The following is a 27,960-nucleotide window of genomic DNA, read 5'->3' as shown; positions in this document are numbered from 1 at the left end:
GAAAGAAGCCAGACACAAAAGGCCACATATTGTATGATTCCATTTATATAAAATGTCCAGAATAGGCAAATCCAGAGACACAAAGTAGATTAGTGGTTGCCAGGGGTAGGGGTGGGAGGTGGAGGAAAATATGTAGTGACTGCTAATGGGCATGGGGATTTTTTTGGGGGTAATGAAAATGTTCTAGAATTAGTGATGATGGTAACCATAGTGATGATGGTTATGAATCATCAATCTTATGAATATAGTAAAAACCACTGAATTGTATACTTTAAAAGGATGAATTTTATGGTATGTGAACTGTATTTCAATTTTTAAAAACTTACATGATTATTATTTCAGTTGATTACTAGGTATCAAGAGTAATACTTTGCGTTGGATAGTGAATCCTTGTGTCCTGATTGACTTACGAAGTGCCTAGGCAGGTGGTCCAGAAGGTATTTTATGTTAACTTAGGATAATCATAGAAGGATATCTAAAATTAAAAATATTCATAGATAACCTCTAGATCCCAAGAACTCACCAGTGGAAGTCCCAAGGGTCCATGAAACCTTTTGAGAAAGGTTTGAGAAAGATTGGTCCAAATAACCTCCTAGGATTTATTATGCTTTTACATGCTGCGTAATGAAGACTTTTTATAAGGTGCTTTCCAAACGCAAAGGCTGGCCAGAGACCCCTTGGGATTTATACAAGTCCCTTGGCTAAGCCTTGGTAACAAAAGCAAATTATTTCATCTACACTCCTGGTAGTTGATTAAACATGTGATCTATGAAGATGGAAATGCATAAACCCCATCATGAAATGCAAAAAGAGTTCGATAACCTGTAATCTAACATGGAAAACCCTCTGAGAAGGCTGGGGTCTCATTTGGGTCACGGACTGACCACCCCTGATTGAAACACTATAACCTTCCAAAAAGGGTCCCTAACGATGGAATAAAGCTAGATGCTGCTAACTGAAATCAGAGGGGAAGGCCAGTGGGCATTTATGTAAGCAAGGGGGCTTTCCTACATGGTCTGTTTGGGCATTTACAAAAGTCAAGGAGTATAGGATGTGGTTCATGGCTGGTTCTTCTACTTACTAAACTGGAGGGCAACTATTTTGACCTTTTTTTTGTTTCCTCACCTAGAAAAAAAAATCAGAAAGTATCCCACCTCTTGGAGTGGTTGTTCAGATGAGTTCAGTTCATCAAACTTTTACTAAGTACCTGTTTTGGACACTGAGCTGAGAGGAACTAGTATAACCTCAGCCCTCAGGGAGCCCACAGCCTGGGGGGATACTATTGTACTGAGTGTTATGGAAAGAAACTTTATTTTTAAAGGACTTTGAAAACTACTGAGTGCTCTAAAATATATGGTAATAATGTATCTTGATTACTCAACATGAGTCAATAGTTGGTCTGATTCCTGGCTCTGGATATTTCTCTCATAATATTTTTGTAGAATGAAGCACTGAGGCAGTTATTGAATGCCATTTACCTGGGTAATGACTTACCATCTCCCATAAAGACATTTTCATGTTGTGCCCACTAGGTGTCTCATTATTTTGCAAGAAAACGGAAAAGCACAATGTTTCCACCTGTGTCATGAGTCGACTTGGCTAAAATCTCAGCCACTTTCTGGCAACCATTGTGTAAAATGCCAGGAGCGTAGCTGCTTCTCGTTTGAGAAGTAAGGGAAGATGATGTTTTTGTGGATTCTTTCTTCCCAAAATCCATGTACCTGTAAATTGCTCTCCTAAGAAAGCTAAGAATAGAGAGACCAAGTAGAAATTCTTCTGCAGTGGGTACTAAGACCTTAACAGGCAGCAGCATTGCATCCCCAGGATTCCTGGGCTAGTGTTTAGCTATTGTCTACGTATTCGTATGAGCTGACATTCCCAAACCACACCATCCTTCCCACCCCATAGGTGTCAGTCAAAGGAATCATTTTCATAGTACAATCCAGGGTCTCTTCTTGCATTGTGAATTTCAGGTTTGTAAATGATACACAACTGCTCATCCCAATATTTTCACCTTTGTGTTGTATGACTTTTCTTTAGATGGCCTATGGCAGAACCCTTTGCCTATGAGTGACAGCAGAGAGGAAGGCACCAGATAACAAACAGGAGACTGGTAAGTTCAAAAATCTATTGCATCTTTAAGAGCTTTCACATACTATTAATTGGAGTGTAAGTGCATATAACCTTTCTGCATTGCAATTTGGCAGTATCTTTCAAGAATGTCTTTTAAAACTTGTGTCTGTTAGCATCCCAAAAGGAAAGTGATTTCATCCAGGATAGTTCAAATGAAGAGACTTCAATAAAAGAACTACTTACAGATAGATAGGTCAGGTTAAGGAAGTAATAAGGAATGTTGAGGCACCTAGAGAACAATAGTAGGAAGCTGTTACCATTCCTGGAGATAAATGGACAAAGGTTGGAAATAAACTTATGGAATCCAGTAAGAGCTGAAGTGGTGGAATAGGAACCACCATGAAAGGGGGCTGGGCCGGAGGTGGGGAAGGGCATGCAGGCACTGCCTTAAAGCAGAAAGACAGTGAGGAGGAGATACCCCAACTTCTCTCTCTCTGGCCTTCTAATCTCCTCCTGGTGCCACCCATTGAATCCCAAGGACACCAAAGGGTAAGGAATCCTGGAGATGCAATCTGTAAAGAGAGAATAAAGAAATGCAGAGAAGGGGTAGGGTTAGGAATGGAAAATAACCAGCACAACCTATAACTCCATTTCTAGGAATATATCTGAGAGACATAATCAAAAATGAAAGCAAAGAATTAATTATATGCAAAGATGTTCTTCATAGAGTTAAGTATAAGCATGAATAAATGAAAATAAGCTAAATATCCTATAATAGGAGACTAGATGGATAAATTATAGTTTATGCATACTTTGGAATACCATTATGCCATTATAAACATTTTTGAAGAATCGGTGATATATGGGAATGCTTACAGTAAAATGCTAACTGAAAAAATGAAACAAAACTATATGCATAGTATTAACTCAATTCCATGACCACCTATTTGCAAAAGGAATAACACCTAAAAATGTTAACAATATTTCTTTTTGATGATGGGACTACATTTTTTCCATCATAACTTGCAATGTTTTTCCCTTTTCTTTTCACAATATGTACTTTGTGATCAGAGAAAAAAGTCAATGCCAAAAGGAGAGTCGATCTCATTGAAATGGACTCCAGTCAATTTAAAATATTAATAAGGAACACAACAATTGTTCGAGTAAATTAAAACCAGTGACATGAAGGATAAACCTCAATCTATTTGATACCTGGACAAAAAGTGAAAGAAAAATCAGTCCATTTCTGCATGATATCAAATATCTGTATTTTAGATGATTTTTATTTTTTACTAAATTTTATACTCTTCACTTGAATGACAGGTATCACATTAGTTCAGCTTTAGTTGGATTCATTCTTATTTTGCTACTCAGGAAAATCCAAGAAATTTCTATAATCTAAAAGTTGTTTTTCATATTGAAATAACAATATTCTTTCTTTTAAATTTTACACTTTATCATTCCATGTCATTTTTAAACTACATTTTACTTTTTATCAATTAGCCAAGTAATACACAAAGGCATTCTTGTTTTAAAGATTCAAACAATACAAAGAACACAATAGTTTTCCTTGGCCACCTGTTCACACTGGGTCTCCTTCCCCTAGGTAATCTGTCTTCAGTTTGTTTATATACCTTTCAAGGTATTTGCTTCTCAGGAGTGGGCGGTTAGCTCAGTTGGTTAGAGCATGGTGCTGGTAGCACCAAGGTTGCTGATTCGATCCCTGCATGGACCACCGTGAGCTGTACCCTCCTTAAAAAAATAAAATAATAATAATAATAATAATTTAAAAATATGTATTCTTTAAAAAAAGATATTTGCTTGTCATTTACATGCATATTTATGTATATAGAAATATATAGTTTTACTTTCATTTTCTAAGTAAATGCTGTTATCTTACATTATTCTGCAGCTTGCTTTTTTTCTCACGTTGAAGCTCCATTATATTCCTTTTCAATGGTCATATAGTTTTCCATTGTTTGGATGGTCCGTAATTTATCTGACCACTCCACTTGTTGATAGTTATTTAGGTTGTTTTTAGTTACCTGTTATTTCAGAGAATGCTTCAGTGAAAAACCTTGTGCATGCTTCTTTGTGCCTGTATGTGAGCATTATTTCCCTAAGGGAGAGGTTGAAAAATAGAATTTCTGGTTTGAAGAGTATGTGCACTTATATTTTAACTTGGTACTATCTAGCAGCCTTCCATGATACACTTCCAATAAAATGATGAAAAGATGCCAAGCCTCGCTAATAATTAAGAAAACGTAAATTAAAATAAAAGTAGGACACTGTGTTTACCATTTTGGCTTCACAGATTTTAAGATTGATAGTGCAAAGTGTGGAGGAGGATAGAGACCAGTATCCTCACAAAAAGGTTCATTTTACAACCAGCATCTACACATTAGGGAAAATTCCTTGGAGACTTGTTAAAAGTGATTACACTAGACTGTTATGATAAATAAAGGACATTTCTGTTACAGGACCATTGATTTATATATATGCTAATAGCAGTCCTGCAGTTACCAGGTATTCACCCAGAGCATTTTTATCAGGTATTATTGTTTTGTAATTTCTAATTCCTTATTTACCAAATTGATATGAACTTGTCCATTTTAATAACCACATTTTGTTTTATAATTTATACAGCACTTTCCCATAGGTAACTTCAATTGATCTCTGCTTCAGTGACAGAGTGAGGTGCTATTTTAGATGAAGACACTGAGGCTCAGCAAAGTTAAATGATTTTCCAGGGTCACAAGCCAACCAGTTATAAGTGGAAGGCTCAGGTCCTCTGATCCCAGTTCCATTAGCTTCCCACTTTCTCAATTGCTTTTGAAACAAAGGACAGTGGAAGTCCTCCCAGGCCCTGCCATGGAGTCCAACTCATCCGAAAGGAACCACAGGGGGCAGGCTGGTGCGGTAGCAGATCCAATACTAGGCTGGAAATCTGAGGACTGGCTTTTTGTCTCTGCTCTGTGCTCCTCCCAGCTCTGTGGTCTTCCTTAGGCAAGTCATTTAGCCTCACTGGGTCTTAGTTGCCTTTTTAGAAAAATAGACATGATGGTCACACTTACTAGTATTGAAAGAAGAGGTGATGTTTGCAGTTCCTCCTAATTGTTAGATTTTCTTTAAGCCCAACTGAGACCAGTGTTCCTTCTCTGCTCATACATTGGATTTATTCTCTGCAAATATGAAACCACAAAGGAAAAACTTATCATACAATGCTTTCTTTGATTGAAGCCTAGAAACGTTTCCTTATCTTTTTCTTTTTCTTTTTTTTTTTTTTTAAGCATTATTAGGTAAACCCCTTACTGAAGGCAAAGGAAATCCCCAGGGAACAACAGCAAAGGTTTCAGGTAGCTGGCTGTATCTGAAAAGATGTTTTCTACCTGGATCTCTTACTACTTGGCATGGCCCCAATTCCACCTACATTTTTTTTGTTGCCTATTAGTACAGATTTTTTAAGTAACTCATTTTTCCATCCTACTTTCAATAGTGTAAAAGCTTTAACCGGAACTGTTTTTACAGTTCCAACTTCCATAAGCCAAAGATTTTAGGAGCTGGAAGGAGCCTAAAGAGATCACTTGATCCTGTCCTCTATCTTAGAACAGATAAATATTTTTCCATTTAACAGAGGAAGCATCCGATGCCCAGAAAGCCTGTGACTTATTCAAGGTTTCACAGCTAGAAAGTCTCCTTATACAGTACTTATTCCATTCTTACTGCATGACAATTTATTGGTGATCCTGGCTCTTCCAGAAAATCACATTGCAAGTCAAAATGAGTAAACCATATGATCATTGGTTATCTTCATGGTATCACACTTCATGAATTCTTCTGTTCCTAACCATATTTTGATGCATTATTTATGAGAGCCATCTGGTTACAGGTTTAAAGAGAAAACTCTGGAATTTTGTGTGCTTCGTTTTTCCAGGAAACACACTGCATAGCTTGGATCTATCCTTTACCTACTCATCAGTGATACATGGGGCAACCAGATTTGTTAACTTGCATTTTTTTAATTTGAGGTATAACTTACATTTGTGAAGTGCATAAACCTTAAGTGCACAACTAAAAACATTTTTACATCACAGCAAAGGAAACCATCAATAAAACAAAAAGGGATCCTACTGTATGGGAAAAGATATTTGCCAATAATATATCTGATAAGGGATTAATATCACAAATCTGTAAAAAACTTACTCAACTCAACTCCAAAAAAACAAACAACCCAATTAAAAAATGGGCAGAGGACTTGAGGAGACATTTTTCTAAAAAGGACATACAGAAGGCAAGAAGACATATGAAGAAATGCTCAACCTCACTAACCATCAGAGAAATGCAAATAAAAACCACAATGAGATACCACCTCACTCCAGTCAAAATGGCTATCATCAATAAATCAACAAACAACAAATGCTGGCGCGGATGTGGAGAAAAGGGAACACTAGTGCACTGTTGGTGGGATTGCAGATTAGTGCAGCCACTATGGAAAACAGTATGGAGGTATCTCAGGAATCTGAAAATGGAACTACCCTATGATCCAGTAATTCCACTCCTAGGCATCTACCCGGAGAAATCCAAAACTCCAATTCAAAAATCTGTATGCACTCCTATGTTTATTGCAGCACTTTACACAATAGCCAAGATATGGAAACAACCGAAATGCCCATCGGTAGATGACTGGATTAAGAAGCTGTGGTACATTTATACAATGGAGTATTACGCAGCCATAAAGAAGAAAGAAATCTTATCATTTGCAGCAACATGGATGGATCTAGAGAACATTATGTTAAGTGAAATAAGTCAGAAAGAGAAAGACAAGTACCATATGATCTCACTTATATATGGAATCTAAAGAAAAGACTATGTGAATGAACTAATCAGAAACAGTTTTGGGGACACAAAGAAAAAACCGAGAGTTGTTAGATGGGTGTGGGGGGGGGTTGGGGATAAGGGGAAAGGTGAAGGGATCTGGAAGCAGCTGGTAACCACAAGATGGCCTCAGGGTTTTTTTGAAAATTAATTTGGGGAAGGTATTCAATAATGTTGTAAAGATTTTGTTGGGTATCCGATGGACATGCGTCCTATTTGGGAGACCACCTCAGGGATACTGTGGATACCTGATCATGGCATTGTACACCAGAAGCTAAACATTAATGAATGCCAACTATAATTTTATATATATAATGTGATGGTTCAGTGTGAGGTCGGAGGGATAGTGGATGGGGGGAGGGGGGTTCACAGTGTGAGGGATATAAATGATGAACGTCTAAGTATTACCTTGTCTTGTACACCTGAAACTAATAAATAAATAAAAAAAAAAAAGAAAGAAAAACAACGACTTGACATCCTGGAAAAACATACTGTTCCCTAACATTCCCCAATTAAAAAAAAAAATGAACTAACTGGAAATAATCTAGAAGACCCAAAATATGGGATGCAACTCTAACATCTGCACCTCAGTTTGCCTATCTATAAAATGGGAGTAACAGTGTTGCACTGGATCTGTAGAGGAATATAAATTTAATAAGCCTTTTATACCTCTGCTTTGTAATCCTCAGAAGAAAAGGCACCATGTAAATATGAATTAATCTTATCTTTCTGCCTCATTATTTGAGCTTATATTTACTATAGAAAAGTTATGTGAAATAAAATGGGTACTGGGATAAAACTGCAAAAAAACAAAAACAAAAAAAAAAAATTTTTACATGCGCATATACCATGTAACCACCACCTAGATCAAAATACAGAGAATTACCAGCACCTCTGAATAACTCTTGTACCACGTACTAGTCACCACTCTCTAAGGGTAACCACTGTTTTAACTTCTATCACCAGAAATTAGTTTTGAAGTTCAAAAACAGAATTTTTTGAACTTCATGTTAATGGAATTAGAGAGTATGGACTGTGTGCTTTCTTTCATTCAACATTATGTCTGTGAGATTGTTAGCGGCACTCTAAAAATGTAATTCACTTTCTGGCTCAAGTTCTTGGGGAATCTCTCAAAATTAGGCACAATATACCAGCTCTACACAGGTATGTGTAGTCTAAAAACAATGCAGTGTAGAAAAGAACTTTTTAAAATGACTGGAATAGAAAAATCTATACAGCTCTTGTCACTCCTACTACATATCATCAATTTCCCTCTTCATCTTTGCTTTAAATGGGCTCTGATCCATCCAAGTATTCTCTTTTCTTCTTCCATTAATGGATAAATAACTTATACAATTTTCTTTACTTATTTATGTCCAGCTTCACCATTAGTGCTCCACAATTATTGGTTTAAAAGCTGGGAATGACCTCAATCTATCATTCAACACAGACCCCTCCTCAGCAAGAAAAGCATTATTATCCCCTATTTTCAGATTCAGCAGATATTTACTGAACACATATAATCTTCAATGTGTTTTTTTAGGTATTATGGGGGGAATAAAAAATATAGCAAGCATTAGCCATAACCTCATGAACTTACAGCCTAGCAGAGAAGCAGCGTAGTACAGATATCTACATAAAAGACCATAACACAAGCTATAAAGTGTTAAATGACACCATTGAGTTAAAAAAAAAATGCTTGTTGAGATCAGAGGGAAAGGTAACTTCTAGCTGGGATGGTGTCCAAACAGTTTGGTAGGGGAGTATTTGTATGAGGAGGCTTATTAAGACGCAAGATGTCACGGCTTAGGTAGGTTTAGTCATGCAGAGATGGGTGAGGCATTTTTAGTAGATAACTGCAAGGACAAGCATATAGAATTGGGAAATCAAGCAGCACGTACAGGGAGCGGCAATGCAGTTTGACCCAAGAGGAGGGCAGTGATGAAGAAACTGGGGCCCAAGGTGGTTATGGATTACCCAAGATTACAGCGCTAAGGAGCCCTAGAATGGGGATTGAATCCCAGGCATCTTCCTTCTTTAATGCTCTTCCCATAATTTGATCAACATTTTAGCCACTCCTGCTTCCCTTACAACAGTCCATTATATATTGTCCATTAATTAATTGATTCAACAAACATTGATTGAATGTCTCTTACATTCCAGGCACAAATGGACTCTGTGGTCTCCAAGGCTGATTTGGTATGTGTTACAAACATTTTTTTTTCCAAGTGGGGAGTGGGGCTAATATAATATTGGGCTAAGACAGATTTCCTTTCTCTTTAATTGCTAATACTTTATTGAATTATACTTCAGAGCAAATACTATAAATAACAAAGAGAATTAAATAAACCACAAAAAAGGATCTCTCAATAATGTTTTTCTACGTGACATCAATACCCTGAATCTTAGCATTGACCACACATGTGGTTTTTCCATAACTACTTTTACTGATGTTTGAGCAAGGGGTAAACAGGAGGATCTGAAACCTTCCATTCTTGAGCAAAAGTTTAAAAACATTCCTAATATTGTAGTACAACAAGACTCACTTCCTTTTAGCTTATCAACCACCAAAAGACATTTCCCTTGTTATGTTTAACGTAACTATGGGGATGCAATACTTTCTATGCAACTGACACACAATTCTGGCTTAATGTACTCATTTTCTGAGAAGTATTTAAAAAAACTGTGGTGTGGTCATGAGTAAACCTTTGAGCTACTTTGGTATTTCAATGGAAATCCAATACATGCGTGTAATACAATTCTTGAGGGAATAGTTAAATACCAGGGACTATGGAATCTTTATAATCCCATTGAACTGTTCCTAATTAAAGCTTTGGTGCCAGAAAAAAAAATAAAGGTAATTATTGGAACAAATTAGGCTATCAGATACTTTATAAATTGTAGGGTATATGAAGTTGAGCTCTGAGAGTTCTATTGTCAGGCATATGGCAGGCTAGACATTCAGACTGCCATTCCTACTGGAAACAATTTTGTAAAAGGCTGAATTTTAGAAGAATCCTAAACTTCTTAAAAGCAGGGAACCTAGAAAGGTTCTGTGGACTAGAAAGCAAGGAATTATCAGTTCAAAGAGAAGTTAAGTAGGACCCCAACAGGTAAGTGGACAACACAACACTGTTCAGGTATATAAGACCAAGAGGCACCATTTACAGTCTATTCACCTAAATGATGTCCCTGGAGTGGCTCAGTCCTATGGCCTTGAGGTCACTTTGCTCAAGCTGGTGAACTTCAGCTTTGGCTTCATGGGGTGTGGTGGGGGTGGGAGGGCAGAGCTGGGACAGAATACCAAGTCTAAGGCTTGAAGAATCCTACAGGAGACCTCCCTTCCAATAATGCTTGGACCCTGTAGGTGGGGATAAATAACCTACATACCCATTCATCCTCAGACAACTACAAGGAAAATCCCTGTGGTGCTAAGCGTAACCGAGGGCCAAAAACTCTGCCCCTGAAAAATTGTAACCTCATGATAACCCACAGCCAAAATAGGTCCCCCCAAAACCTCAAGCCATTACTATAAATTAAGTAGGTCCCAGGTGTATGGGAGCAACAAATGCAAATCTTTTCTAGAGGAATGTACCTCAATAACCTGCAAATTATTTTCTCAAGAAAAATAAGCAGCTCACAGTAACAAACACTAAGCACCCAAAGAAATAACTTACTATGAGTGAGAAACCACAGAAATAATGTTCACTGGAAACAACAGAAAGCTCCCACAAAGACTTCAGATATTTAAACGATCAGACACAGAATGTGAAATAACTACATTTTATTTTTTAAAAGTAATAAAATACAAAGTGGAAAACACCTATTCAAACAAGAAACTATAGAAAATAGCCCAGTAGATTTAAAAAAAAAGATGAGAACTAGAGATGAAAAGCACAGAAACTGAAATCAAAATACAATGTTCCAAAGGATTTAAGTATACAGTATACCTCACCAAAAAAGAGGCATGGATGGCACATAAGCAATGAAACATCATCAGTCATTAGGGAAAGTAAATTAACACCATAATGAGTTAGTACCATTATGAACAACAAAAATAAATAAATAAAAATAAATAAATATTTAGAACAACAAAAATAAAACAATCTGGAAATATGAAGAGCTGGTGAGAACAGGGAGCAGCTGAATTCTCTCAGACCTTCTCATACATTGCTGGTAGCCACTGCACAGTCGCACAGCCACTCTAGAAAACAGTTTGGTGGTTTTTTATAAAGTTAAACAGAATTATGACAGGCACAACAATCTCCCTCTTAACTATTTATCAGAGTGAAATGAAAACTCATGTTCACTCAAAAACCTGAACACAAATGTTTATAGCTTTATTTGTAATAACCAGAAATTGGAAAGAGCGCATATGTCCATTGAGTGGGAAATGGATAAACAAACTATAGTACATCCATAAAATAGAATACTACTCAGCAATAAACTGTTGGTACACATAACAACATGGATGAATCCCAAAAGCATTTTGCTGAGTGAAAGAAGCCAGTTAAAAGACTACACATTACATGACTCCATTTATTTGACATTCTAGAAAAGGCAAAACTATAGGAACAGAAAACAGATTAGTAGTTGCCTGGGGTTAAAGGTAGGATGAGAGTTTGATCAAAAAGGGGTAGCACAGAGGAATTTAGGGGGTTGTGTCCCATATCTCGATTGTAGTGGTAGTTTTACCACTCTATACATTTGCCAAAACTTATTTTTACTGTATATTAAATAACTTTAAAAAAAAAAAAGATTGTCAGACTGGGTAAAAATATAATAGGGTCTGACAGTCTCTGTTGGCTAAAGGCAAACATTGCTCAAGAAAAAGTTCAGTTCTCATTCTGAAAACTCTTATGAGATTATGTACCAAACCTCATTAAAAAGTGAACAGTATTTCTATTTTTAGATTGCTAACATCTAGCAGGAAATAAAAACCAATACACATCATAATTAAATATATTTTAATGTACCATAGTTTTGTGTATCTTACACAACTGCAAAACATATAGAGACTAAGAATCAAAGAACCTTTTTGCCCATTATGTTATCGATTTTAGTTGCTATGTTTTTCATTTCTAAAAGTTCTAATTTTTTTAATCTACTAGACTATTTTTCCATAGTTTCTTGTTTTGAATAGGTATTTTCCACTTTGCCTTCTATTTCCTTAAAAAAACGAAATATCTGAAACAATCCAAAAAAATATCTGAAACAGCAAGCTGAGTCCTTGAATTTTTCACTTTTCATCCAGCTGTTTTGCTAATTTTAGAAGGAGTAATCTTATAAAATACAGTGTAATTAAGAAAAGTAGGTTTGGTTCTTTTTCATTTTTATTTTTTTGAGACTTCTAATTCAGAGTTGAACAGGGTGCTTGGTTTTCTGAACCAAGCCAGCAGCCTGAGAATAATCTGAACCACAAATCTAAGGCTAAACCACGAAACTTTTTAGCTAAAGAATCATAGTTAGCTTCTACAAGTAGAATTCCAGCTCCTTTATATTAATGGACTTTAAAATTAAGTTGCAAGTAAAGTTTTTTTCTCAATCTGTGAGAAACAATATGGAAATCATAGTGTGTAATGGATTATTCTTCCTTGCAAGCTGAATGACTGCATTTTCCCTGTAATGCATGTGAAAGGGACATGCTTGCCTATTTTTGCTGAAGAATATAGCTGCTTCCCTTGCTTTCTTTTTCTGATGAGAATTATCACATGGAACACATTACCACATTTTTTGAGCAATGTTTCATTTTGTTTTTTTAATGTAAGGAATCAAACCCAAAGAGTCTACTTCAAACCAAATAATTTAGTCCACAAAAGCCAGGGTAGTCTTCTCCATTTCTCAAAATAACTGAAACTGAGTCCACACCAAAATCTCTACTTTTCATTGTGCCATGTAGACACTGCCACAAATGTAAGAGATTCTTTACTTTTTAGGTCACAATTAGGCCATCCTTTTCATTCTGTTACATAGGTGAACAATGGCTTTTCACTTATTATGAAAGAAAATGTATTAAGAGAAGACAATTTCATGTAACTCCTCACAGGTTCAAGTGCCATAGGAAGAAGGATTTAAATGCTGATAACAGCTTATTCAGTGATGAGTTTCCATTAAACTACTTAAAAAATTTTTATTTATAGAACAATTCAACCAACCTCAAGGTCACCTAAAGTAAGTTATGCAATCAGCCAAGAATCCAAGAAACTTCTATAGAAAAGAAGAAAAAAAAGACCAAAGGAAATTGGCATCTTATATTGTCCTAGAATCATGCTTTTTTCTGAGGCTTTTGTGTCACCTAATTATCATAAAATAATGCTCCAAGTCACACAAAAGATCATGAGACCACTGACTTGCTGAACATAACTTTGTGTGGTTAGGAAAGCATATTGCTGAACTGTTGGCCACTGGCTTGTGACATTTATAAGAACCCACAACCACTGAAAAAAAATTTTTTTTAACTTTTCTTCAAGTGTCCACATTTAAAATGATCTTATGTGTATAGGAATGGAGAAAAGTTACTCTTGTTAGACTGGCTTTGAGTGGACACACCATGTTTATAAAATGTTTCCAGATGGTCAGATAAGCAGTTCTAATGACAGCATATTGCAGTTATCACGAGCCATGTGCGGCCTACGGAGAATTTTCACTCTATCAGAGTGGCCCACATGTTGCTATTTGTCACTTCAATTTCATATCAGAAATAAAATTGAGAAGAAAAAAAACTTTGAAACCCACGCAAGTCATCTTTGGCTAGAGTAATGAAGCCTCTTGCAAACAAGCAAACAAAAAGAAAACACATACACAGAGATGAACACATTTTTGAGAGAGGCTTTGGTTTCAGAGCATTATTGCAGCTGTTTAATTCATTTGCTGTTGCAGCTCAACTACACTGCCACTTGGAGCAAAATTTTTAAAGGGTTTATATGCCCTTAGTGATTTTACCATTTCTAAGAGAAATGAGAAACACTGTGATAGTTACCAAATAGTAGCACTTACTTATTTTCAGATGTTGCATTTTAGTGACAAAAGCAGTACTGGTAGGTAATAGGGTTAGGTCTTAGTTGCAGTCCTTTAACTGAACTTTATAGCAGTTGAGAACTTTTTGCTATAGACAGGGTACAGGTCACTTAAAGATGTCTCCTAAAAAGGTGATAGCTTTTCCTATAAGAAATGGGAATCTAGCAGACACCAGTTTCATTTATTCCATTTGGATTGCTTAAGTTTTCAACTGGGCAGTATTCTATTTCAAGGCCATTTTGTTGCAAAACATTGCCGTGTGGTTATAACATAGCTGTGTCTGTTGTAAGCCGGAGAGGACAGCAGAAAAAAAAAAAAAGAGGAAAGAATACTTACTCCATGTTACTTTTTACATGAAGGTCTTACAGTAGCTAACTGATTTTTAAAACAAAAAATACTAATTTCTCTGAGCTTCTGTCCTGAAGGAGCCCTGTTTTTACTGAAGTTTCTGCAGAGACTAAAGTTTAAGACCTAACTGGACAATTAATTGTCTAAATAAATGATTGTCATCTTTATAATATGAGAATTATGAAGACCAATGCAATAACAACAGTTGATCATCATTTATCAACTACAGATAAGGTATGTAGTCCTATGCAATTCCTTTCGAGGTTTCAGGATTTGAGATGGGGTTTAGGGATAAAATGGGTGACCCAAAATTGATCATATAAAATGATTATCTTGTGTTAAGGTTATTTTTGGTTGATGGAAGAAAGGGAATAAGTCTGTGGAGTTTCTTTTGTAAATACCTTCTTATGTGGATATAGACACCCGAATGTTTTTGATAATGATAATTAATCATTCTATCCAAATACATAAGTTGCTATACACTGTATAATTAAAAACTGGGATAACATATATTCACAAAATGAGTGATAGGCAATATGATGAAAAACCTGAGAAATCCTTCAAATAATTATAGCCATGATCACAAAGTACTCAAAAGGAAGAAATGGTTAAGATTCAGTTGGGGTCATACTCAGAGTGGAAGGGAGGTAGTTCATTGAAAATTAAAGGTCAGATTTTCTCCTCTCAGTATTCCCATATCTGAACTAGGATTTGCTAATATCTTCATGTCGGGCCTTTTGCTCTAGTCTTCATCCTATATAAAATTCCCTTTCCTGGTCCCTCTAAAGTTACAGATTTTTTAAATAAAGGATCTTACAAAGGTTTCTCAGAGTAATCTATCTGCACAGTTCTTGAAAAAAATTAGCATCATAACTTCCCATTCCAAGGAATTTAACTAGGCCAAAAAGAAAAATATTGAGTGAGGTTTCCTTTTCACAAACAAAACATATGTCACAAATATCTTTCCTGTTCCAGTTCAAAAAGTGACAGATCTCACTCTACGCGTACTTAACATCCAGAACAACCCTTGTTTCATAGACAGTGCACTCAATTCAAGCCATAAACTTTTTCTGACAATTCATAGTAGTACCATGTTTCCCTGAAAATAAGACCTACCAGGACAATCAGCTCTAATGTGTCCTTTGGAGCAAAAATTAATATAAGACCCGGTCTTATTTTACTATAAGACCGGATATAATATATGATATGATATGATATATGATATGATATGATATAATATAATATAATACCGGGTCTTATATTAATTTTTGCTCCATAAGATGCATTAGAGCTGATTGTCCGGCTGGGTCTTATTTTGGGGAAACACAGTAGTAGTGACAGGAGCAAATTCTTTTGGAAGATATTTTCTGACCCACTCTAGTTAACAGCATAGATGTGTCTTATTTACCCAAATCACTTTCTGGTCCAGTTATTCAAATTCTTTGAATTTATTAGTTCTGAGGACTAACGTGGGCATTAGCAATTCTTCCTCAAACTTTCATCTGCAACTATTTCTAATGGACTCTAACCCCCAAATGTGCTTGTTTCAATTTCCCTGTTGCTTGGAAATCCCTATATATCATCATTTAGAGTCTATTTTGCATTACTGTAGTTCCTTATAAATAGAATCACTGTGTTCTCATCTCTAGGTATGAAGATTTGTTTTCTACTGATTGTTTTTACACATAAGACTTACAATGTTCTAAAATTTTGCTTTTCCTTAAATATATGCATTAGTTGAAATATTTAAAAAGTCTTTGCATTAAATTGTGTAGATCATATTAAATCTACACATGGTCTGTAGATTTACACAACCTAAGTAAGTGAAATACAGGGTCAACTAAACAATCCAGCAGCGACTCTCCCAAAGCCACAACCACTTCTTACCCTAATTTATAGTTTCATTACCGGCCACACTTTTATTCTGCTTACTTTTTTTAGTTTCTTCCTTAGATCTATCCCTTAGTTTCTTCCTTAGATCTATCCCTTACATATGCTGTTGGATAATAACACTAACCTGTACTGAATTCCTCCTTCTGATGTAAGTTAGCCACTTTCTTTTGAGCTCTAGGTGCCTTGTATGATACAAAAGGCAATGTCCTGAAGGCCCAGGAATGTAATGGTGATATTTCTACTGTCTTTTTTAAGCTATCACCACTAATGCAAAACTATTGTTAAACTACAAATGACCATGCCTACAGTCAATTACATACCCCTGCTTGTTTTGTTTTAATACCTCTGTTTTCAGTTTTCGAGCTGTGAGTATCTGATTTAGTAATAATCCAATCATCACAGTTTCTTGTTTAAAATTTCATGAAAGCTTACTTAACATCGTTAGTCACTAGAGAAACGCAAACTAAAACTACAGTGAGGTACCATTCTACCATTTTAACCAATTAGAATGGCTAAAAAAAATCCCCAAACCTGACAGTGGAACAACTGGAACTCTCATACTGCATTCCTGGTGGGAACGCCATAGGGGACAGCCACTTTGCGGAACAGTTTGACAGTGTCTTATAAATAAACCCTTATCATAACACCCAGCAAGCAGAAGTATTACCGAAGAAAAATAAAGGCATGTGTCTACACAAGGACCTGTGTACAAACGTTACAGAGGTTTTATTTACAATCACCAAAAACTGGGAATGTCCCTCAACTAGAGAACAGATAAACCATGGGTGGAATATTACTCAGCAAGACAAAGGGAGAAATCTTTGATGTATATAACATGCAACATGGGCAAATCTCAAATGCGTTATGCTGAGTGGGAAAAAAACGCCAAAAGGGTATATATAATTCTATATATTTGTCATCCTGGAAAAGGCAATATTGTGGGACTAAAAATCCAATCAGCAGTTGCCATGGGCTAGGACTGACCACTAAGAGGCCTGAGGAAATCTTGGGGGTGATGAGAATGTTGCATATTGTGATAGTGGTGGACGTGCACAGGTGTATATATACCTCTGCCACAACTCAACAAGCAGAACGCTACAGAAGAATGCATTTTACTGTATGTACGTTTTATCTCAATAAACCTGACTTTAAAAAAATTACATAAAAATCTTTATGAAAATGTTGGAAAATGATGAATTTGCCCCTTGTCCCTTGTACCTAGAGGTTTGTATTTCCTCATATTAATTACTGCAAAACTCTTCAAAGAGAATGTCAGCAGAACTTGATGAACTCCTGAAAGATTCCACTATTATACAGGGAACTTAGAAGTAATGAAAATAGGGGAAGAAAAATATTTACAGTAAATCAGCCAGTTACAACTGGAATGTCTGTATTTCACGAGCCATTAAATTTTGACTAAATTTCTTGTATTAAGAGGAAGTGACCTTGTTAACGATCCTTTCCCTACCTCCTGATAGTAAAATAAAATTAAAAATGCTTTGCTTTTGAGTGTAGGTTTTCTGCAATAATTCACTGAATAAGTTTTAATTTTAAAGTATTTTAAACATACAGAAAAATGGAAAAAAAGAAACCCATGTACCCATATAAATGTAATACATGCTACATTTTGCCATATATTTTTAGATGTTTTTTAAAAAGGCAATCCGATACTACATTTGAAGCCCCAGCTTCATCCCATTTCCCAGACTCCTTGTCCAGAGGTAGCCACTATCCTGAAGTTGGTATGTATCCTAGTATGCTAGAGATTTGTCCAGGTCCACATCGTAAGATGTCAGATTTCACTTCTTTTAATTATTGGATACTGTTCCATTGCATGATTATAGACATTTAGTTTTTGTCCAGTCACCATTACTACAAAGCATACCCCAATGAACATCCTCAGGATGTCTCCTGTTGCATATGTGCAAGTTTCTCTAGGTGCAGGGGTTTTCAAGCTTTCACGGCCGATACACATGGTGAGAAATAATTTTACATTCAGATCCTGTACATGCACATATGCACATATCATCACAGACGCGGTTGCCTAGGAAGTAGATCTGAGACGAACATTTGTGTAGGAGACGTTTATGGGGGAGTGTCCCTGGATCTGCACCTGTGGGGAAGGGAAGGAAACAGGAACGGGCAAAGGGAGTTTTGGACTCTAATGAAGCCATAAAGGCCTCAAGTGATCCTGCATTGGCTGCAGTGACTCCTCGGAGTAATTTCGAATTGGGGGAAAGGGGATCAGGCCTTTATACACCTGCATCGATCAGTTACTGAATACAGCTGACTCAGGAAGAGGGGCTGACCTTGGGCAAGTATCTCTCTTCCTGGAGAGGGACTCAGCTAAAAGCTGTCGGCAGTCAACCCTCCTAGCACCTGGGTGAATGGATGTTTCAGTCTTGAAGAGGGAAAGTCTGAGTGGCACGTAAAAGTTCACAAAACAATCCTTACCCTGATATTTTCAGTTCTATTTCATTTGTAAGAAATGTTTGTTGTAACCCTTAAATCGATTTCACAATCCACTAATGGATCATGAATCACAGTTTGAAAAAAACCTTTAGAGTATATAACTAGAAATGGGATTGCTGGATCATAGGGTATAAGCACTTTCAATTTTACTTAATATTGACAAACTGCTTTCCAAAAGGGTTGGGCCATTTGACATGTGTCCACCAGCAGATCAGGAGAGTTCCAGTTTTCCAACAGTCTCAACAAGCCTTGGTAATGCCAGACTTTTTAATATTTTCCCATCGGAGAGATATATTACGTGGAATCTGGGTAATACAGTATACAATCTGAAACATTTCCAATATTGTAGTACATTACTTCCTGCTAGCTTATCAACCACCAAAAGGCATGTGCATTTTCCTGATCATTAGGTAAAGTTCAATTTTTAGTCTTACAAAATAGCAATCTAGTCTGACAAAACTCATCTTTCAGTTTTGTAATCTTTGCTACCTAGCAGAGTGCATAGCATAAAACAGTACAAAGTAAAATACCTGTAGGTTGAAGGACAGAATGTGCCTAAGCACACGGCATTGAAGATTTCACCTGTTTTGAATCTCAGAAGAAGTGTGGTTTGGTAAAAGCCTATTGGCCCAGGAATTGTGAGGCCTGGGCTCTGGTCTAGTCCACCCATGTGATCTGGTGGATTCCTTCCACCTTTCGGATCCTCAGCTTCTTCATCTCCAAAATAAGGATTTTCCTATGTATCTAGCTTACTTCATGGGCACTTTGGAATACTGAGTTCTCAGAATGGATAGATATTGATGCAGTCGAGAAATCAGAGAACTAGGAATCCAATGATCTGGATTCCAGTCCTAGCTCTCCTCTCGCTATTGGATGTATATGACCTTTGACAAATCACAAGTAGACAAATGGTAATTTCTGGGAAAATGAAATGGTCACTAGATGATCTCTAAGTTTCCTTCCTGCTCAAAAATACTTTGTGGTCAGAGAAAACTGAAATCTATTTATGAAAGTGTCACTCCCGTAAAGCCATCATGACGTGGATCAGATGACACATTTTAAATCCGTTCCTAATTGCCTGCCCCACCTCAATTGCTCTATAACCCCATTCATTTAGCCCTACCTTTATCCAATTGCCCTACATGTTACCTGAATTCCACCCTTGAGATGCTCCTTTGCCACCAACAACCATTTTTATTATCTTTAGTATTTCAATTCTTGCTCCTAACCTTACATTATGTGAGCCTTACACTATGTGAGCAGGAGAATGTGAAATGGAAGAATACATTTCTTGTCTCTTTTCATAGTTCCGACTAGTTCCCCCATTCCTGTTTAGCTCAGAGTTTGTTAAAAATGAGCTGCATCATTATACATGCTCACCAGTCTAACATCAAGGATTCTGTGGCTCTCCTTCCTTCACTTACCACCCACTGCCTTCCGGACAGCATTGCACAAGCAGGCAGGACTTCACCAGCACTGCCCTATTGTGTCATTTCCAAGCCTTTCTTCCATTCAGTTCCAATACATTCAGATAAATGCCTCGTGTCAACTTCCTTCTACTTCCCTTTTAGCATAATTTTAAACTCTGTAAGTTAGTATTACAACATCTAAATTCTATTAAATCAATAAGGTGATGTTTATTAAATTAAAAATGCTGCTAAAGTAATTACAACCAAATAGAAAAACATGCAGGGTTACAGGCGGAGAATGTAGAGGAAGGATATCCGTTTCTGGGAGATAGTGACATGATGCTGATACTAGAGAGCCCCAAATAGCCTTAGGAGCGGCTCTGAAGGTCTTTTTTGTCTTTAATTTAAATCTTTGTTCCTAAAAGTCTATTATTCTCCAAATTCCAAATAAGTTAATTGTTAGAGTCTCTTTCCTTTCTGGATTAACTTTGCCCTTAATATAACTGGCTTGATATAACTAACCAATCCATCTCTTTGTGTGTACTTGTGTGGGAAAGGGGAGCACGATGCTGAGGGACTGCAGAGGCTTCAATTCTCTCTCTCAATTAAGAACCTCCTGTCCTGAGTCTGAATGTGTTCCGAATGAGAGGCTGTAGCCACCACACTGGAGAGGGGCAGGGGAGAATGAAGCACAGGCCCTAACGTCCTGTTCTGCTTAGGTAATAATATCAAGAGGGGGCAATGATGAACTTTCCCACCAACATCATAGAAAAAAGAGAGGAGGAAGCTAGCAACCTCAAACTATGTCTGGAACAACTGATCATATTCTTTAGAAAGATCAGCCTGGCAACCAAGAGAGGCATGGATCAAAGAGCGGAAACACAAGAGATGGGAAATCCAATTAGTTGCTTGCTGCAAAATTTCAGGTTAAAAAAAAAAAAAAGATGTGAGTTTGAATTAGGTCAATGGAAATGGAGATTGAGAGGTGAGAAAGGATACAATGGATGTTAAGTAGATGATATCAATTGGTTTTGCTGGTTAAGTGTTAAGTAATGGGGGACAAAAGAGGAGTGGATTACTCACAGGTTTTGACTTCTGAGACTGGTGCGTGGTGGGTACTATTCAAGAAATCAGAGAATATAGGAGAAACAGGTTTGGGGTAAACATGAGTTTACATTAAAAAATGTTGAGTTGCAAGAGTTATCTGGAGGCGGTTGAATACACAATCCTGAAGCATAGAAGAGAAGCATGGACTAAAGATGTGGCTGTCTCTCAGTCTGAAGGATTATATAGAAAACAAGTATTTCAAAGTTTATTTTTTCAATTGCAGGTGTTTCCTCTTACCGGCAGGGTTCCTTAAGCCTTGACAATAAAAAAGCGGTGGCCCTGTCGTCTACCCTTGCAGGATGCATGTCTGGGCCAATTATTAAAAAGAAAAGACTTAAGGTGTCTGATTTGTTCAGCTTCATGTTTCCAAAATATCCTAGCTGTAACAACAGTGCTGAGTACACGAGAAAAGCTGACTCACATTTCCTGCGAGTCAGCACAAATATCCATTCTTCCAAATTATTTGAACCTTTGGCTACTCCCAAAGAGCCAAAGTGTTGGAACAATTTGAGTATCTCTTTCATTTGTTGAGAACAATTCTAATACATCTGTTATAAAGATTCAGAATAAGTTTTCTGCACAGCAAAAGAAACCATCAAAGAAATAAAGTGTCAACCAAGTGGATGAGAGAATTTTGCAAACAACGCCTCCAATAAGGGGCTAATGTTCGAAATGTATAAGGAACTCATACAGCTCAACAACAGCAACAACACAAATCCAATTAAAAATTGGACAGAGGACCTAAATAGACATTTCTCCAAAGAGGACATGCAGATGGCCAATAGACATATGAAAAAAATGCTCAACATCACTAATCATCAGAGAAATGCAAATAAAAACCACAATGAGATACCACCTCACCCCAGTGAGAATGACTATCATCAACAAGACAAATAGTAACAAGTGGTGGAGAGGCTGTGGAGAAAAAGGAACCCTCATACACTGTTGGTGGGAATGCACACCGGTGCAGCCGCTATGGAAGGCAGTGTGGAGGTTCCTCAAAAAATTACGAATAGAATTACCATATGACCCAGCAATTCCTCTCCTGGGTATCTACCCAAAAAATGTGAAAACATTTATCCATAAAGATATATGGGCTCCGATGTTCACTGCAGCTTAATTTATCATGGCCAAGACATGGAAACAACCTAAGTGTCCCTCTGTAGGTGACTGGATAAAGAAGATGTGGTATATATACACAATGGAATACTATTCGGTGGTAAGAAAAGATGAAACAGGACCATTTGTGACAACATGGATGGATCTTGAGATTATTATGCTAAGCTAAGTAAGTCAGACAGAAAAAGTCGAGAACCATATGACTTCACTGAGATGTGGGATATAAAACGGAAAACAACGAAGGAACAAGACAAACAAAGAAACAAAAACTCATAGAGACAGACAATAGTTTAGTGGTTACCAGAGGGTAAGAGGGGAGAGGGGTGGCAGATGAGAGTAAATGGGATCAAATACATGGTGATGGAAGGAGAACTAACTCTGGGTGGTGAACACACAATGTGATATATAGATGATGTATTACAGAATTGTACACCTGAAACCTATGTAACTTAACTAACAATTGTTACCCCAATAAACTTTAATTAAAAAAAAACACGGATTCAGAATAATTTTTAAAAAGCTGTTCCTGCCTTGTACCCCAAACAATGACTCCCTGACCTGTCACAGAAAGTCTAGGTTCTCTCAGGGCTGGTTCAAATTTCACCTGTTTGTTACCTTCAATACTCACAATCAGAATTAATCACTCAACTCCCTCAAGCTCCCCAGCAACAAGTTTATCCATCCAATGCAGAACTTCTAATAGCTTAATTTTTATTAAAGTTACATGCCTGGTGCTTATCTATCTTTGTTTTCCTTCTATGCCTAGCCTAGTGCTTTGTGTATAAATACTGACTGAAGTAAATTTGTTAAAAGTTAAAAAATACTGTCCTACTATTTAAAGAAAGTCAGGGGGCATACCTGACAGTTGACAATGACAGTTGAAAAGACACAACTATGTAGAAATAAGTTTCTTTTGCAGATAATTTAAAAAGTAAAAATTGAATTTAGAAGGAATTTTGGAGAGTGGTAAAAGGTGAACTTGAGGAAGACGTTGAGAGGTGATCATTTTCAAATTTGTGAAAAAGTGCCGAGTTGAAGATACCTATGACTCTTTCATTGGCCACCAAGAAGGTAAAGACACCAGTGGCTCAAGCTGCTCCCCCTCCCTCACCTTCTCCCACCCCCATTCCCAGACACTCAAGTGTCAGGTTTAGAGTTTGTCGTTTCCAACACAATATTTCTCACTGTTATTCTTGCTGGTTATTCAGATAATTTGTCTTTCAAAAGTATTTAATCATATTTGTGCTAAGAAATAATCATCACTACAATTTGACAACATTCTTAATAAATTTCAGTTTGTGTATTAAATATACTGGAATGCCATTCTAACACTGTTTCACAATGAATAGAATTTGGCAACATGTGTTCTGTTTTGGGACATATCCAAAGAGTTTCTAAAGGACTATCAATACTTTCTCACACATGAGGAAGCCTCATGGTATTGAAATCAAGAACTGCTTTATAAGCAGAGAACCCTATGATTTCACTGATATGTGGTATATAAACCAAAAACAAGACAAACAAATGAGAAACAAAAACTCATAGACACAGACAATAGTTTAGTGGTTACCAGAGGGTAAGGGGGGTGGGGGGAGGGAGATGAGGGTAAGGGGGATCAAATATATGGTGATGGAAGAACTGAGGGGGGTGGGGGGAGGGAGATGAGGGTAAGGGGGATCAAATATATGGTGATGGAAGGAGAACTGACTCTGGGTGGTGAACACACAATGGGATTTATACTTGATGTAATACAGAATTGTACACCTGAAAATATGTAATTTCACTAACAATTGTCACCCCAATAAATAAATTTAAATTAAAAAAAAAAAAAGAACCGCTTTATAGAAGGCTCCAGGTTTGCGTTTAAAGATGTGGGAAACTTCTGGCATAGCCATTAAGGTGAATAGATTTAACAGGTGGAGAGGATTAGGCTGTTCCACAACCTGAGCTCCCAGTGCCTTAAACTGTTACTGGTTTCCTAGTTTTTCTTCATTGTTCAAACCACAGTATTTAAAAATAACTTCTAACAAATAGCCAGATAGAGTTCCAGGTGTAAACAGTGACATCATTTCAGAAATGGCATGGAGCCCAAATTTCTAAGGCACCTTTTTCTATCTGGCCCATGTCTGCATTGTTAGACTCCTTTGCCCAAATCACACTGAGGAGTTAAGTTCGTTTAACTGTGACCATAGTGACACATGCCTGGGATGTTGAGGACTCAGGAGACGACTGGTAAGGGCTCTGAGGTACCTCAAGGTGCTTCCTGAGCATGCAGTCAAGGACTGCTTATTGTTGTCTACTGCTATTTACTGTGTTCTTTCAGAAAGTGATTTCTTTGATTAAAAGGAAAAAAGTCAAACCTTCAAAACTTTGGAAACTTTTTAGAATCCCATTCTGTAAACTAGGCTTGCAACGATATGTTTATAATATTTTAATTGGTATTCTGTAATGTAGATGAAAATACTGGAATCTTTTTGCAAATTAAAAGAGTACTTTTTGTCGCTAGTAAAATGTTTTGATACACCAAGCTACTCCTCTAAGAAGAATTGACCTTACCTATGTCCCAACAATTAAAACCTACGAAAGGCTAAATCTGCATCCAATGGGGAAATGGGGAGTTCCTATTTTAATTTTTTTAATAGCTTTATCGAGATATAGTTGACATACTACACGTTTACAGTGTACAACTTGGTAAGTTTGACGTATGTATACACCCGTGAAACCATCACTACAATCTAGACAATGGATGTGTCCATCATAAGGCCAAGTTCCCTTGTGCCCCTTTATGCTATAGCCCCCACCTTGCAATCACTGACTGCCTGTAGCCATGACTTCATGTTGGGGATAAAAACACTGGGATGACAGGAGCAGCAGGAAGGGAGGATCCAACGTGGAAAAGAAATTTAGCTTGTTTACTGGTGCTAAACTGTTGTATCTACCGTGTTTCCCTGAAAATAAGACCTAGCCAGACAAGCAGCTCTCATGCGTCTTTTGGAGCAAAAATTAATATAAGACCCGGTCTTATTTTACTATAAGATCGGGTCTTTATAATATAATATAATGTGATGTGATGTGATGTGATATGATACGATATGATACAATATCATACTGGATCTTATATTAATTTTTGCTCCAAAAGACGTATTAGAGCTGATTGTCCGGCTAGGTCTTATTTTCGGGGAAATGGGGTAGCTAGGATATACTTAAGAAAGAAAAAAGTTATCAACTATTTTCAAGTCAAAATCTTAATCTTTTGAACTTCAAAACTTTATGGAATGCTTGGTTATTTGAAATATAGCAAAAACTTGCTTTCTTCTCTCTTGTCCTTTTCTAATACATTCTTCACAGAAGAGTGATTTTTAAAATTAAATTTACCCAGAGCTGGAATCACTTATTTTTTAATGAAAATTAATAGCATTAAAAAGACATGCACTTAGAGATCGCCAGGTTGTCTGGGTCATTGTGGAGCATACATTTACAAGACACATGTTATTGTCGTGGCACAAAGGTTTTCCATGCTCAAAATTAATCAGTCCTGTATTAGTACTCCTCATTAATATGATGTGTTAGTCATCTGAGCGAAAAACTTACACTAATCCTTATTTCTTGGGTAGTGGTTTCAACTTATATGGTATGGTCCATTGAACCCTTCAATGGGAGCAAATAATCCTACTGATCAAGGCCATCTGCCATTTTGGGGTGGGAGGAACTCATCAGATACTTTTAAAGAATTCATGTCTTAGAAACTAGAATAGGACTTATTGTTTATTGCATACAATTTCGGTTTGGGATAATGAAAAAGTTCTGGAAATGGATATGGTCGCACAACACTGTGAATGTACTTAATGTCACTGAACTGTGCATTAAAATAGTTAATATGGTAAGTTTTACGTTATGTATATTTGACCACAATTTTTTTTTTAATCCATGTTGTGATAGAGAATTTCAATAGAAAACACAGACATAAGCACTTAAAAATACATTTGGAACTATAGCATCAAGAAACTACATATTTGTAACAGTTCATATTCTTTTCCTTAGTAGCACATTGTGAAAACTAAGAAAGACTGGTTTGGAATGCTACTCTGAATCAATTAAAAAATACAATAAATGTGCTAACAAAATACCATTGATTAGGCAACTATACACAACATTAAGAAAACACTTAGAAACAAATTACATTATTTACAAATTTTCAGTGAAAGTAGTATTTTTCTGTACAGTCTTATGTGATACACGTTTTTTAACAGTAAGGTAACTGAAGATCAAAACATATAATTTGACCAAATTAGCATTGAAGAAGCTCAACTCGTTTTTGTTTGCTGTTTTACTTTAAATCCAGCTTTTTTTTTTGCCCGTATATTGCCAGAAATATATAGATGTCAGACAGCAAAGAGCACTGTGCCGAACTCCCTTGCTCTAACAGTCATTCCTTACCCTTCAATGGCTTTCAGTTGCAATTTCAGTAAAATCCAATCTTGTTTCTATGTCATCTACGTCCTGGGGGAATGGGCCCTCACTCACCTCTCCAGTCTCCTAACAGTCTCCTCTTTGCTCTTTGCATTCCTCAACAGCATGGACTCCACGCAGTTCCAACAGCCAAGCTCCTTCCTACCACCGGTCCTTTGCACAGCCATTCCCTCTGCCTTAAATATTCCCTCTTCACTTCTCACATTACTGTCTCCTCCTCATCCCTCAGATGGGCCTTTCCTGACTTTTATTTTTAAGCTGTCCTGCTATTGCCCAGAATTCTGTTCATAATCTTTGTAACATGTTTTCCCAAAAAACGTGATGGAATACTCTTTCCCAATAGACTCAGCTCCACTAAGGCAGAGGGAGCTCTGATTCCCTCAATACTGTCTCTTCAGTGAATGTTTGTTGACTGACCGAATGAATATTACAAGGGAAGAAACGGAGATAGAAAATTAGAGCTACCAATTTGGTTAGTAAAAGGGATCAATGCCTAGTCTGAGCAATTTAGGAAAGTTGACCTGAAATCAGAGGGATTTTTAGGGTCTCACTTCTTCATTTGTCCATGGAATAATACCTAACATTTATTGAGTACATTCAGGCACGACGCCAAGCACTTCGCATGTATTATAGAATTTAAGCCTCAGAGCAACCCTTTAGGGATAATCAACCTTTATTATGCTCATTTTTCAGAGGCAACTTGCCAACAGCCCCTAATAGTGGGGCCATAGCCAGGTTTAAATAGGCCATATCCCATTAATGCAATGTAATCTACACCCTTTCGGTCAACAATAGGTGTTTCATTTATTATACATACTTTTCAGAAAACCCCCCTGAATTCCGCATTTTACCTGACCTTCAGTATCTTAGGATCGAAACCTAGTACTAGGTGGCTGCTAACCCCTCGGGGGCTTTCCTAAGGAATCTGAGCGCCCTCGGTGGAGGAGCCGCCGCTCCGACAAACGCACCGAGCTCCGGCGAGGCAAAGCCAGGTCTCCCGGGGCTCCTGCGCAGGAAGGAGGAAACAGGTCAGTTAGCCCAAGACGGATCCTGACCCTTCGGGTTGTGAAAGGGGAAGGGAAAGTGTGTCTCGCCCACACCCGCCCCGGGCTGGGTATCTCCGCGCGGGAGGAGAACCGCGGCGCATTTCCCCAACAACAATGCGCGTCACCGGCTC

The 27,960-nt window shown here is 37.2% G+C and overlaps 1 long non-coding RNA gene across 1 annotated transcript; it reads right to left on the bottom strand.

Moving 5' to 3' along the window:
- Positions 1-31: 31 nt before the first annotated feature.
- LOC308498254 lies at positions 32-27,960 on the bottom strand. The gene is made up of 4 exons (XR_013993446.1): positions 27,752-27,960; positions 5,148-5,255; positions 3,708-3,825; positions 32-2,645 (listed from the first exon to the last, which is right to left on the bottom strand). It is a non-coding gene; the product is annotated as an uncharacterized lncRNA (long non-coding RNA).

This window comes from Rhinolophus hipposideros, assembly GCF_964194185.1.
Source record: "Rhinolophus hipposideros genome assembly, chromosome: 5".
Taxonomy (NCBI): Eukaryota; Metazoa; Chordata; class Mammalia; order Chiroptera; family Rhinolophidae; genus Rhinolophus; species Rhinolophus hipposideros.
This window is presented reverse-complemented; position numbering and strand designations above follow the sequence as displayed.